Source organism: Apodemus sylvaticus, chromosome 3 (assembly GCF_947179515.1).
Source record: "Apodemus sylvaticus chromosome 3, mApoSyl1.1, whole genome shotgun sequence".
In the NCBI taxonomy this organism is placed as follows: Eukaryota; Metazoa; Chordata; class Mammalia; order Rodentia; family Muridae; genus Apodemus; species Apodemus sylvaticus.
This window is the reverse complement of record NC_067474.1, coordinates 95157900-95173098: the sequence shown is the minus strand read 5'-3', so window position 1 is coordinate 95173098 and position 15199 is coordinate 95157900. Positions and strand designations below refer to the sequence as shown.

Here is a 15199-nt window from a genome sequence, read left to right as displayed (position 1 = left end):
TTGCAGGACTTTTGATTCCCTGCCTTCACTGTAAGGTATGTCTGGTCTTTAGTTTCAGACCTGAGCCTGGCTACATGCATTTTGGCTATACTGGGGGCTTGTTCTACACACTCTCAATGTGTAGCATCTACTTTGGATTTGTAAGAAATATTATTTTCATGAGAAAAATCATAAAATTAACATAAAGAAGAATTAAAATTTCCATTATCATAGAATCTTAATTATATCTGTGATTCTGTCAAAAGAATGTTATAAAGATATTCTTAACAAAAAACCAAAAAGCAAAATACAATAAACCCCAAATAGCCATACCTCCCCTCAGTCTCTCAAAAAACAAAAATCTCACCCGCCGTTTCACTGGAAATAACCACACAGTGCAAAAAGTCAGAACTGAGGTGGCCCTCAATTGCTCTGACATCCTGATGGCTAGCTAATAAGAAATTGAAACACCTCAAGTATCCCCAATTTACAGGAAAATAGACTCTTTCGCTCATAAAATTATTGTAGAGAGATATGGCAATTATGGCAATCCATATATTATGTAAAATACAAAATACAAAAAAAATCCCTCTTCTTTTTGAAACTTACAACCATGTTTTTCTTAGAAAATGTACTTTTCTACAAACACATTATGTTTTTATTCTTCTTAAAATTATATTGTTTAAAAAATATTGTATACTCTGATGATGAAAATACAAATTCAATACATGTTATATACTCCAAAAATAAAAGTATTAACTTAATACATATATTCTCTGACAATAAAATGTACTAATTTAATGTATATTTTACATTTACACTGAATTGGTTTTACTTGATAAGTTTGTTAATGCTACAAACTATGAGCAGAGCATAAAATATTTAGATTAAAAAAATAAACCTTTAAAAGCCTCTACACATTAAAAAAAATGAAAAGAAGGAAAATATCTTCAGGAGAAAAGGGTTGGTAAGCCTTAAAAGCCAGACTAAACAAAGGCTGTGCTGTTTGCATCTGAACAACTTGATTGGAATTAATGAAGTGGTGAATATGAAGTACATTTTGAGCATGTGCAGAGACTCACCCAAATGTTGTCTGCTCTGAGCATGTGCAGAGGCTCACCCAAATGTTGTCTGCTCTGAGCATGTGCAGAGGCTCTCCCAAATTGTTTGCTGGAGCTGGTCAGAGCCAGGCAGGTGACCTTTGGGTGCTTATGTAATGGCAGGATTGCATTTTTAGTATTTGTCTAGAAGGTTGGTTAAATTTTACTTTTGCTGCATACCACGTAGTCTTCTAACTTTTCTGCTTTTGTAAAGCAAACAGAAACTATCTAGAATATATTATTTTCTCCCACTTTTAAGTTTCCTTGGGGGAAAATTTTATTTTGATAACTGTCAAAAATTAAGATGTTAGAATAAGCTGGGCGGTGGTGGCGCACGCCTGTAATCCCAGCACTCTGGGAGGCAGAGGCAGGCGAATTTCTGAGTTTGAGGCCAGCCTGGTCTACAGAGTGAGTTCCAGGACAGCCAGGGCTACACAGAGAAACCCTGTCTCCACAAAAACAAAACAAAACAAAACAAAAACACCAAAAAAAAAAAAAAGATGTTAGAATAAAATTGAATTAGTTTAAATTAAAATTGAAAAATTTTTTTGACCATTCAGGAACATCCATCATTCAACATGCTTTTTGCACATTATTATAGATCTTATTAAGGAATTTTCATTTTCTTTGGAGATAGTATTTCTTAGCATATTAAAAGTTTTTGATAAGAGCAGAAATACATTCTGCAATATTTTGAAATAAATCAGGCGTTTGGAAGTAGGTAATAGTTTTCAATTTTAAATATAAAGAGACCTGAATTTATGAAAGTTCTTGTTTTGTAGTTAACCAGGATAAACCTTAACAGCAACCTAGACACTGGGGGCTCAGGAGAACTGTCCTAGGACACTGTTTTCATCTCTTAGTTCTGTCCGACCTTGGCTGAACTATGAGATCTTCACTCAGAGATTTAGCATCTCAGGAGGTGCACGACGACCGTTTATTGGAAAAGTCAGACTAGCGCCACAGTCATGGAGACTGATGTTCCCATGTTTCTGTGGGAAGCTGGCCTTTTGTGAACGGTGGCTTCTACTTGCAGAAGCCATTGCCTGTGTGGTGCTGCAGGGTTCCCACTAAGGGATGTGGAAATCATAGGGATTGCCACTGTCTACGACAGTGCGCAGTTCCCGATGACTTAGGGAGAGGTGCCGTGGCAGCTCACGGAATCTGTTCCCCACCTCTGGCCCGCTGACGTGAAGGTGTCTCCCACCCAGTGCTCCGACGTGTGTGTTGCCTGTCAGCCAGCTGCTCCACTTTGCTTGGCCGTCTGACAGATTCTACTACCTTACTGATTCTAACTTCTGTTTTGTAATATACAGTATTTTTTTTTTAAGTATTTACTTTTTTAAAAAGTTAATGTGCAACTAATTGGTTTTATTAGGGCAGTTTCATACGTGCCTCATTCCCACCTTTTTGCCCTCCCCCGTTCCCCTCTTGCTAACCCTGGTACCCTTTACACTGGACTATGCACTTTGACAGATAAATGAGGCTTTATTTCAGAATTGATGCTTTTCACTTGGGTTTAGTATTTAAGCACAAGCAAGGAAAGGGAAGGGGTATTTAGTATTTGTCATTTTAAAAGTATTTAAAGAATTTCTTGGTGCTTGTAATTTAGAAAAGCATTCAAATAGTCTTTATGGAAGTTCCTCAATCTGTTTGTAACTTTAGGTTTTGCTCTGATTTGCAGTGCATCTTCAGATCAGAGTCTTGAATTTAGCCTAGTTTTGCTATGTTACTTTGTAACTATGTTCCTTACACTGTGGTCTTTTAGCTTTCCCCACTGAATCACCTGCTTACTTCTGGATGGGAGGAAATCAGAGGAAACAGTAGTCTGGAATCTTAATCTGGCCTTTGTTCCAAGCTGATGTGTCAGTTTGGAGTTTGAAGGCTGCAGTTTGGTGGGATGTTCCCTTGGTTGGTAGAACAATAAAGAAATGTTGAATCCTAGACCAAGTCCTATAAATTTTCAGATGTAACTTTTTGAAATGTTTAACATTTCATTAGCCAGAATTTTCTAGATTGAAATGAATGGGTGCACAGTTTAATATCCTACCTTTCTTTTTTTTGTTGTATGTGTTTATGTGCATGTGTGTATGTGTGTGTTGATATTTGCATGTGACTTGACATTATATGAGCCTTGGAGCCATATTTTGTGTGACCTTAAGTCAGCCACCTTGAATCTCTTCTCCATAGCACACATAGAAATGAATAATTAAATCACATGAAGAATCTCTGTCAGCTGCAGTACTGCAGTTGTGACCGCTTTCGAAAGAAATTGTTTGAGTTGTACAAATTTGCAAGTTGATCACTCCCCAAACATATTTGGTTAACCCCCCCCCCCCCCATTGAAGCCATCACAGGGGAGCCATAAAGTAGTAAGAACCAGTTAGAACTGCCTGAGAAGACAGCTCAGCATCTGCATTGGTATTTGGCAACTGCTGGGATCACTGGGACCCATGTTCCCCTAACCTTTCACTCTATGTTTTAAACCTTGGATTTTGGAGTGTGTGCAACACTCTCTAACAGCTGTTGAAATCCTAAAGCACTCCCCTTTGCTATTCTCACGAACAGATCAATGTTTTTAGACTCCCACTACCAAAGAAAAAAGAGCCTTCCTTTGATATTTAAAATTAGAACCTACTGTTTAAAAGTTCACTCTTACTCCTTCTCATATCCTCATTTAATTCTGTCAGTCAAGATTTTTTTTTAAACAGGTGAAAAATATATTGTTTAATAATACTGATGAATAGCATCAAACTGTGGTATAGTATAATATTCAACAAACTGTAAATGAGCTTTCTATTCACAAAAGAGTAACTAAAAAGTCCCTGAAATGAAAAGTTAAACAGTAGTTAATACCAGAAGATAGGAAAGCTTTTAAGTAATTTAAAAATTAGATCTGTGCCAGTCAAAAATCAAAGGATCTTTCTCCCCCCTTGGATTTGCTTCAGAAACATATTTCTTTTTCTTCTCACTTATTTGGAAACATTACACTTAATAAAGTCTTTACATGTTCAAAATTAGGACGAGATCGAGGATAAAGGAGAAGTAGATGAGGGAAGTGTTTGTTCACAGAATATTCTGGAAAAACCAAAAGGAGGTGTAGCCCTCAACTGCTAATTTTTATAGGCTACGTTCTGGGTTCTCAGACGTAACCCACTCATCAAAAGCTGATGTGCATAGCACCAAGCCAGGCCTATACTATGAAATTGGTCTAGTTGCTCATAATAGTTAATTTTCTAAAAGAAAGATAATTTAGATCTATCCTAGGAGATCCCCAAGAGAAGGAGAGCTCTCTCTGGTTCTACAGTCACTTAATCACTTATTTTATCAGACACAAAATAATATCAGTTACCACCAGCTATCGAGTTCAGGATTAAATATTACACTCTTGACAATGAGGTTCTCAGTGTGAGGGAGCTAAAACGAGGAGTGGACGCCTCCTTCTCCCCTTGGGAACTTCGCAATATCTATCATTCCACACTAGTATCCTTATTTCTGAGCTGGCCATAAGCAACATTTTTCTCTGGTAGAGACTTCATCAGCATCTATGTTGTGCCCAACACTAGGCTACATGTCATAGACCTGTATGTCTGACGAATTTCACTTGATCCTCATTCTTCCCAAGTTTTGACTGTTAAGTACATACAGTATTTTATATATGCTGAGCATTAAATTTTCTTAACTGCCTCCACTGAACGGTTTTAGTTCAAAGTTGTGGAGCAGCATTTCTGACCATTGCCGGGAGCATGAAGGGTGGGAAGAACATAAGGTACAGATTGACATTTCTCTCCTGGATCAAGCTCTGTCCTTTTCAATCATCTCGAGGTCATGAGGAGACTGCAGAGTTCAGCCAACTCCTTAGTAACTCAGTTATCTGCACACCATTTGCAAGGAACACACGGAACACTGGATCATTGCATGTGTTTCATAAAAATGGGTGTAGTTCAGTTTTGTTTTAAATTATGCTTTCTCCAGCTTGACTGGTCAAGAAAGCTTCACACGGGAAGCTTCACACGGAAAGCCTGTTCGATCTGGAATCAAGTATACATTTTGTTGTTGTTGTTCCATACTTCCTAGATATAGAAAGTGGAGATACAGGAACGAAGATGTGAAGCAGAGTGGGGGAGTGGCCTAGGCAAAGCCAAGATGGGTTTTATAGTGGAGGCAGAAGAAGCTGATGTTTCCAGGTTCATGGGTAGAATTGGAGGTTTTAGAGGTGAGTCTGTGCTCGCCTCTTGGCATTGAAAGTCTGGGACATTGACTTTATTGCATAGCTTTTGCTATTGTCATGAAAATAGGTCCCATCATCTCTCTTGGGGGATTGGGCAACTTTTCCCTTGGCAAGACTTTATCTGTTAGACCATCCCATTGACAATGTATAAACATTTTTGCCCCCAGGTTGCCTCCCCATGATGTTCCTACCTCCGAAGCCACCGATTTTCCCATTCCTCTTAAACCTTGTCTGTCTGTATTCTTCCTTTCCTTTCTTATCTCCTTTTTGTCCCTGTTGGCGCTTACTAAAGACCTGTCCTTGTCCTTCAGACAAGCCTCTCCAATCAGAGACTCCTCTCTTCCTTGTTCTGGTTGGACAAGAAAGGCCATCAACTTTGAACTCGTGACTTTTTAGGATCTGGCCCCATGTGGTTCCTTTCCATTCTGTGCCAGCTTACGTATGCTCTGTCTTGTTTTCTCTGTTGCAGGCTCTAACCTTGTACCCCTCATTGCTTTGAAGTGGTGACTAGCTTCCTGTGTCAGCCACCAAGTGCAGGGATTACAGGTGTGAACCACCATGTTTGGATGATATTCTGCAGTATTGTTGATTTGAGTGTGCTCTGTTTAAAACTTGCCTCTTCATTCTGAAAGTAACACCTCTGTTAGAAGTCCAGGAATTGGTGTTTTCTTAAGTTTTTATAACATTTTTTTTTTAGTGAAATCCTTTGCTTTAGGTTTCTGTGTTTTCAGTATCTCCTATGCATTTTCAGACTGCATTCTCCTTTGGTTTGGCCAAAGGTATGCTATTGGAGCAGATTCCTCTTCTAATGTCTCAGACCTTTGTTTCCAACAATAGGTAGAACTTGCTTTCCCAGATGTCTCACGGGTAACTCAGATGTAACATTTTTAAAATTAAATTCATCAGACTTACTAGGTTTGCTTTCCTTTGTTAGTATCTTAGTTTTATTGGAATCTCCCCAGTCACTTTTGTTGGGGGAAACTTGTAACTCTTTCAGGGATTCCCCTCTTTTACCTATATATTCTTCCTTGGGTACTGAGTTCTCAACTCTGTTATTCTAGTTTGAGTTCTGTCTTACTTTCCTACCGCTGTGAAAAGACACTATGACCCAGGGAACTTACAAAAGAAAGCATTTAATTCAGGGCTCACGGTTCTGAGGGTTATAGAGTCTGAGGTCATCATGGCAGGGAGCGCAGTAGCAGGCAGGCCAGCCTGGTGCTGGAGCAGGAGTTGAGAGCTTTCATCTGAACCCCCAGCGTGGGGCAGAGAATGGCTTGACTTACTGGGAATGCCATAGCCCTCTTAAACCTCAGAGCTCACCTGTAGTGACATACCTTCCCCTTCCTAAACAGTTCTACCGGTGGCAAAGCAAGCATTCAAACTATGAGCCTCTGAGAGCCATTCCCACTAAACCACCATAATCTCTCAGCATGATTTCTTGCCTGAATCCTTGTGATTGCCTCTTCTTTCCTGTGCTTCTTCTTTCTAACCCTGTGCATGAATCTGTCATGAAGCATAATCGTGGTTTTAAAAGCCTAGGATGGCTCACTGCATAAAAACCTGAGTTCCCCACATAGTTTTAGATCAACAAGTTCTCAACCTCTGGGTCATGACCCCTTTGGGGGTTGCAGATATCCTGCATATCATATTTTTACATCATGATTCATAACAGTAGCAAAATTACAGTTATAAAATAGTAATGAAATAATTTTGTGGTTGGGATAGCCACAACATGAAGAACTGAATAAAAGGGTCCTAGTATTAGGAAGGTTGAGGACCACTCTGTTAGATGCTACTCACTACCCAGTTCCTCCATCTCTTGCCTTTATCCCCATGTCATCAGCTGCTGAACTCTGTCCAATGCTACAACTTCTGGAGCCTTAGCCTTTCATGCATCCCGTTGGATTTTCCCAGACAGGACTGGGTACCTCTGTATCTACTACATTCACAGCTTTATTCTCCCAGCCTGTTTACATGTCACTTCTAATACATATTTTTTTCATGATGACTGTACTATTATAGTCTAGTATATCTCCTATAAAATAATCATAGAAGTATTATTCACCAATTTGTGTGTGAGATTGTTGTCTGACTTCTTTCCCTTATCAAACCTGGATGAGAGCTGAAAGGACATCTATGAAATCCCAAGTAGTTATTAGCAAATGTAGCTTTAATCAGTTTTTGCCCATGGGTCAAAATTTTATTCAGGTGTAAGTTTAATACAGGACCAATACTTTCCCACATTCTTCACCATGCACCACCTGCAGGCTATACTGTGGGAGGTGCGGAGGGTGGTAGCCGATGGAGGATGGTGAGAGTGAAGCTTGGCCAGCAAGGAGGTAGTAATTAGGGTGAGCGCAGGGGAGGACGTGATTATAATTAGGGTGAGCTTAGGAACATAATCAGATGAGTTTAGAGGGATGATATAAGAGGTCCCCAGGAAGTGGGATCAGGTCACCAGGAAAGCAGGCTACTACTGCATCATTTCCCGTTGCCCAGAATCGCCTGTCTCTTCCTCACTCTGTATTATCTTACATGTCAATTCATCATTGAACATGTCACCTAGCCCCAGTATATCTCAAGTAAATGAGAAAATACTGTCTTTCTACCATACAGTGAGAGAGGACAGGTTGGCTCAGGGGCTAGTCTTAGTTATTCAAGTTTTTGGTTTGTTTGTTTTAATTTTAACCATGTTAAAGGTCTTGGAGTGTCTGAAATTAAGTAGCCAAACAACATGGATTCTGAATAAAAATATGTCATATACTGATGTAGGCACTTAGCTTACACTGTACCTAGTTCAGGGAGAAAACTTCCCAGAAGACTTGATGTCAATACATTGTGGTTTGTTAAATTTTAAGAGCTGTTGCTGGAATGTGTTCTTCTTTCATTGCTGGATGTCTTAGTTCCCACAGAGAACCAGAATTCCCATGCTAAAGTCCAAAGTACTCTGAGGTTAGGTTTTGCCTGGACCCACTCCTCTGGGCACTATTGTAATGATTGTTCCTTCAGCCAAGTATTTTGTATTCCTCTCACAATGACTGCCTGTGTCTAAAATCTCCTCTCAGTTTAACTTTCTTTTTCTCTCTTTGTTTCTAAGCACTACCTTTCCAGTATGCAGCTCCTAATTAATAATGCAAATCATTTTCCTCCTTGCCACTGGAATGTGAGGATAGCTCTACAGCACTGAGCGGGTTCGGTGTGGGGGTGGGGGTGGGGTGGGGGAGCCTCTGAGGTCAGCAGAGGTTCAGCCTCCTCCTGTTCCCTCTAGCCTACCAAGGCGCCTTAGCCGTGGTGTGGAAAGGGGGAAGAGCCCTGGAGTGCGGCTCAGGCACTTGCGCCTTCGCACATGCGCACCTCTCCCTACTCAAGCTTTCAGTTCTCTCTGCCTTACAGGCTTAAAGCGAGCATTGTAAGATGCCAGGCAGCTCTACCAGCGTCTTCCTTTTCTTTCCTTTTTTCCCCAGGACATCAAATAAAATAATATAAGTAAGGACTTGTACATGACCATTGGAGTCTTGCTTTCTTTTAGCTAACAATGCCAAAGAACCTTGAATAATTTAGAAGGTTTTGTTTTTTAAAGTTGTTAAGAATTTTGGGGTGTGTTTGACATAAGCTAAGTTTCAGAGACCTTGTCCTTTTTAATGATCGTTTAATAAAGCAGCAGTAGGGCCAGATTCTTGTTTTGTTGCTGCAACGTTTTTGATTATTAGCCCACTAAAGGTATCCCCCATATACTTTGGACATGGATTGTTTCATGTCTCCACAATCTCCTCCCCCTCCCCAGACGCTCCCCCGTGACACACTCATGTATCCATATACTCGGGAGAGAGAAGAAAGCACTATCATCTGACTTTTGGGCTTCACCTTTGGGTTATCAATTAACTCGAATGCAGGGCTGAAGAGACAGGGCAGTCCCTGCCACTGTGCAAGCATGAGACATGAGGTGGCATCCCTAGCACCCGGGTGAAAACAGAATGTGCTGGTGTGCGCGTGCACTGAGAGCCTTAGTCCTGCAGGAGTAGAGACAGGGCATTCCCAGAGCTCCCGGAGCCTGCAAGCCAAGTTCCATGAGAAACCTTGTCTCAAAATGTGCAGTAGAGAGGTAATAGAGGAAGACATCTTAGGCTGACCTATGGCCTCTATTCCCATGCTCATACTCATGAACACACACATGCAGGAACACATACCGACAAATTTACACACACACACACACATAACACATGTACACACACAAACACATACACACAAACACGCACATACAGATAAACCAACACATATACATGCACAAACACATACACACAGACCCATACATATGCACAAACACACACACACACATACACACACACACACACACACACACATACTCATACCCCTCCCCCAAATATACTTGTTAGTGCCATGATATTTTGTCAATTGCTGCTGCTCCTGGTTATTTTGTAGATTGTGTTTAATGCAGTGGATTTTAACTTTAATTTTTGGCATTTGGACTGTTGTCACATTCCTAACTGAACTACTCTCTAGCCAGAGCAGGATTTTTCTTGTGTGACACAATGAAGCATTCTGCTGTTTTTGTCTCAGCAGTCCTAGATGATATCCAGGAGTAGCAGCCCCCCTCCTCCAAAGACACACTGTTACCCTTCACTTAGAGGGAGAAGTAGCTAGGAATGCTTAAGACCTAGCATGTAGAGGAAAAGAGAGAGGAATGAATGAATGGGTGTATGACTGAATGCAGAGGCTCCAGACCCTCGGGGCATTACTCTTAATTAAAAGAAAATAAGCAAAGTCTTTTCAAAAGAAGATAATTGGTGCTAAATTATAATGTGTGTTTATTAGCAAATATTTTCACTTTAATTAGTTCATCTAAGTCATTATAATAAGTTCCTGACCTCAATAGCTGATAGTTTTGCCTGGGGTCTCATCCTCTGACGTGTGTGTTGCAGGTCCATGTTCTCTTGGTAATGTATAAAATGCTCTATTCCGTTTTCTCCCTCTGCTGCCAAGGCCCCACACTAGGCTCAACAGAACTTCTTGACCATCATACAACAGCTCAGGCTTTCCATGAGCTGTTGATGTTCAGGCTTTCCATGTCTCCCGTTTGTGCCCTTCCACCCATGGTTAGTATCTCGAAGGGCTGCACCCAATGACTCCCTTCTTGATAGACTTCTTCAGACTCTCCTGTATTCATTTTACAGTGATAGTGCTCAGCACATTGCTCTCAACAATCTGTTCCCGTCAGTGAGTTCTGAACAACTTAGGATTATTATTACATCCTTTCGTAAGCTTCTCTTTACTAAGGTATCTGAGCCCAGCCTGAGATAGTACTTAGCCGTGCTCAAGACCCGTGGCATGGAGGATCAGACCATATATGTTCAAGAGTATAAGCCCAGACACAGTGCCAGTCCTCAGCCAGAAAACTCAGCCATTTTCATGCCGATATATGGAGCAATCCTTTGCCTTGGAGGGAAACTGCACCCCAGTCAGGATCGTGCAGAAGGAAGCTGATTGAGAGATGTAGGGCTAATAAAATCCTTGATTCTGAATCTAGGCTTTGAGACTTTCTTTTCTCCCAGTCAAATGAATTGTCAAGAGGTCTTCTTCACTCTTTGGTGTGTTTACTTAGTAACCCAGAGAGAAAATACCACAATCTTGCCATACATTGCATGATCACAAAAGAAAGATCATTCTGGTAAAACAACATTGGAGGAGCAAAACAAACAAATGATATCCTGTAATGGTTGGTATCTTCAGAAACCTTTCAGATTCTTCTGAGTGTATCTAATTCTCTGATGATGATTTTCATGGGGGTAGAAAGAGTACCACATTCTGAAAATCTGGCTACTTTTTGTACAAGATTAATTGGATTTGGAGTTACACATGATTGTGAGCCAATGTATAAATGCTAGCAATTGACCCCAAGTCCTCTAGACCAGTGCTCATAGTTGCTGAGCCATTTCCCCAGCCCTTGTATGTTCATTCTTGTATAGCTTCATTATCAGAACAGTCATCTGTAGTGTCAACCAGGTAGGTGGTGGGAAGGGAGGGAGAGCGCGGAATCCAACTACTTCTCTTAGAACCTTGGGAGCTGTTACTGGAAACTGATGAATACTACTAATATATCATTGCTTCTCTCAGTAATTATTCACCAACTTGGAGTACTTTAACACATTTTTCTTACTCAGTCTTCTTAACTCTTTGAGGTTAGTGCTTTGCTGGAGCTGAGAATTTTAAGTATTTGAAGTCATCAGCATCATGGTCATTGTTGTTAAAACAGCAATAATTGGGCAGTGATGGCACACACCTGTAATCCCAGCACTTGGGAGGCAGAGGCAGGCAGATTTCTGAGTTCAAGGCCAGCCTGGTCTATAGAGTGAGTTCCAGGACAGCCAGGGCTACACAGAGAAAGTGTGTCTCGAAAAAAAAACAAAATAAAACAAAGCAAAATGAACAAGCAAACAACAGCAATAATTACAACAACAAATGGCCAGCCTGCTTTTTTAGGATGAGGTAGAACCTGAAGTGTTTAGCCGGAAGCCTGGTATATAATTAACACTCAATAAATGTGAGCTATTATTTGTATCATGATCATCATCGTCATCATCGTCGTCAGCATTGTTACTATTTTGTAAAAGTGAGTAATCTTGATTGAGTCTGACTGACGAGAGAAGATTACAGATCTGCTTCTGCTCATTCTACAGCCTTACACTCAGCCCAGATTAAGCACTTTGCTTATGTAACCAACAGAAAGCCACAAACTGCACCAAGTCCAAACCCAAAGTCTGGATAAGGTTAAATGAAAACAACCACACTAATAGGCCTTTGATTAAAAAAAAAAAAAAAAAAAAAAAAAAAAAAAAAAAAAAAAAAAACCAAAGAAAGAATGTGTTAGTACCATCAGAAAAGTGTGTCTTTGAATATGAGAAACTAGGGGAAAAGGAAAAGCAGTGTATTCAGAAGGAGGGACTAGAGTGATAAATGAACCAAAAGAAATATATACAGTTTGAATATACACGGAACCATGTCAGATGGAAAAAATAGTAAAAGAAGTTTTATTTATCATGCTATTAAAGTCTATAACTGACAGGCAGTCACCCAGCCTGGGGGAAGTGATCACCGACACAGAAAACTAAATCAAGTGATTGGCTCTTAAAAGCAAAGGATTAAAACCTTTAAATAATGGATGGTAGAAGATGAGAAAACTTCAAACTCATTTATGCCACCTTTATAGAAAAATCACATTATAGAAACAAAATAGAATTGAAGACCAATGAAGAAAATTTGTATGAGCTAAGGATGACCTAAATACATAGATCAGAAAAGCGATCTTTCTCTATGACTGTGCACCAGATAGAGTTCGCTATTCAGTGGGAATGTTTGTCGTTCAAAGTGGAAGCAGAACATCTTTTGATCATCCTAGATGAATACACAGCTATCTGCATATTTCTGTTTTTCCAAATGAAATGCTAGAAGATAGTCAGGGGATATTTAAGATTATGAGAAGAAAACTTTTGTATTGAGGTTTTGTATTCAAAGGCAACAGAAACAAATTCATATTTATTTGTGGCCTCCTAAAATTATCTATGTTTTGTGATAATTTTCCCCCTGAAAACCCATTCCAATGGATAATAATTCAGTTTTTAAAAATGTCAGAGAAGCAATAGAGATAACTCAAAAATATTGAGTTCCTGTGTATACAAGTATAAAGATTAGCCCTCAGATTGGTTGTGAGATGTACTTGATAATTACTGTAAACAATATTATAAACTTTAATGCCAATGTGAAGATTACTTATTTCTGAACATAGTTATATTGTGGTCACAGATTCCAAGTTACATATTTAGAATATTACATATTTGTGGCAAAAATATACAGAATATAAAATATGCACTCCTAATAATTTTTCATTATACAATTTAGTAGTGATAAATGTGTTTACATCATCATAGATGCATTCTTGTGAACTTTGTCATTTCGCAAGGCTCAACTCTACCCATTAAACAGATCCTATTGCTTCCCCAGCGCCTCACAGTGGTTCTACTTTACCACCCTAACTGTTCTATATCACACATATATTCAGTTGAGGATGTTTTACACAGGGCCCATGAGGTTGCACTCGTGTGTGCTGGAACTCTTTTATTAGTTACTTACTTGGGATTCATGAAGGAGGTGAGGTATCTAAGAATCTAAGTCTGCTTGTCTCAGAAAAGAATAAGAGACATTAATCTTCAGAATTGTCACCATTTCCTAAGGCCTGGCATAGTGTGACATCAAGCTCTCTCCAGCTGTGTATGCATCTGGACCTGATGTTATTTCAATCACCTGTCTGTTCTGTCTGGAGTGGCCATACCATGAAGTGCACTCAAGTCGCCCACAGATTCCCAGGGCAGGGTAGAGCCTGCCACCCTGCAGTTGTGTGGGACCTGCTACCCTGCAGTTGTGTGGGACCTGCCACCCTGCAGCTGTGTGGGACCTGCCACCCTGCAGCTGTGTGGGACCTGCCACCCTGCAGCTGTGTGGGACCTGCCACCCTGCAGCTGTGTGGGACCTGCCACCCTGCAGCTGTGTGGGACCTGCCACCCTGCAGCTGTGTGGGACCTGCCACCCTGCAGCTGTGTGGGACCTGCCACCCTGCAGCTGTGTGGGACCTGCCACCCTGCAGCTGTGTGTGTGGGACCTGCCACCCTGCAGCTGTGTGTGTGGGACCTGCCACCCTGCAGCTGTGTGGGACCTGCCACCCTGCAGCTGTGTGGGACCTGCCACCCTGCAGCTGTGTGGGACCTGCCACCCTGCAGCTGTGTGGGACCTGCCACCCTGCAGCTGTGTGGGACCTGCCACCCTGCAGCTGTGTGGGACCTGCCACCCTGCAGCTGTGTGGGACCTGCCACCCTGCAGTTGTGTGTGTGTGGGACGTGCACCAGGGCATTGCTTTCTGCTCTTTGTTTCATGGCTAACAGAGTGATTCCCAAACTGCTACATATCTGAATTTCTTGTGGGGAATGTAGCACTCTCTCCTGTCCAGGTCTCACCCCAAAGGAATCAAGTCAGAATAATTGAGGTTGGAATCCAAGCTTTCGTTGGTTTTTAAGATCCCCAGGTGGTTACAGGGCTGAGCAAATGTTGGGAAACTCTGCACTGCGATAATTGGTCTGTTTCAGGGTTTCCAGTTCTTTGCAATTTTGGTTACTTTTATTTTACCAAGTAATTGCTCATTTGAGCTTTCAAAGCTGTGGTCAGTTTTATGTGCGATCCTCTCCCAAGTCAGTTTCCCATGTCTCTGTCTCCTTGCCGATCCGGTGCGTTTTCTTGCTTTTTCTTAGCCAGTCTTACAAATAAGATTTTTACTTTGTTCTTTTCAAGAAATTCTTTCTTTCTTTCTTCTCTCTCTCTCTCTCTCTCTCTCTCTCTCTCTCTCTCTCTCTCTCTCTCTCCCTTCCTCCCTCCCTCCCTCCCTCCCTCCCTCCCTTCCTTCCTTCCTTCCTTCCTTCCTTCCTTCCTTCCTTCCTTCCTTCTCTCTCCTTCCCTTCCTCCCTCCCTTGTTCCATCCCTCCCTTCCTTTCTCACCATAATATTTTTCTTTCCTTAAAAATATTACCCTATGAGTATGAATATTTTGCCTGTTTGCATGTCTGTGTACCACAGCATGTCTGGTTCCTGAGGACAGTGTTGGATTCCCTGGCACTGGGGTCACAGACAGCTGTGAGGCACCACATAGTACTGGGAATAGAATATGCGTAGAACAGTAAGTTCTTCTCACCACTGAGCCATCTCCCCCTCCCCCCTTTTAAATGGGGTTTTCTATGCAATTTGGATTTTGGCTTTAATTTCACTGTTTTAAAATCATCCGCTCTTTACTCTTAGCAGCCTCACCACCGAAGCAGGCAAATGGTGAAGT

The 15199-nt window shown here is 41.0% G+C and overlaps 1 protein-coding gene across 5 annotated transcripts in view; it reads left to right on the top strand.

The window, feature by feature from the left end:
* Positions 1-15199, top strand: part of Nfib (nuclear factor I B) — a 212297-nt gene that overhangs the window by 122616 nt on the left and 74482 nt on the right. The gene's annotated exons all lie outside the window — the stretch shown is intronic.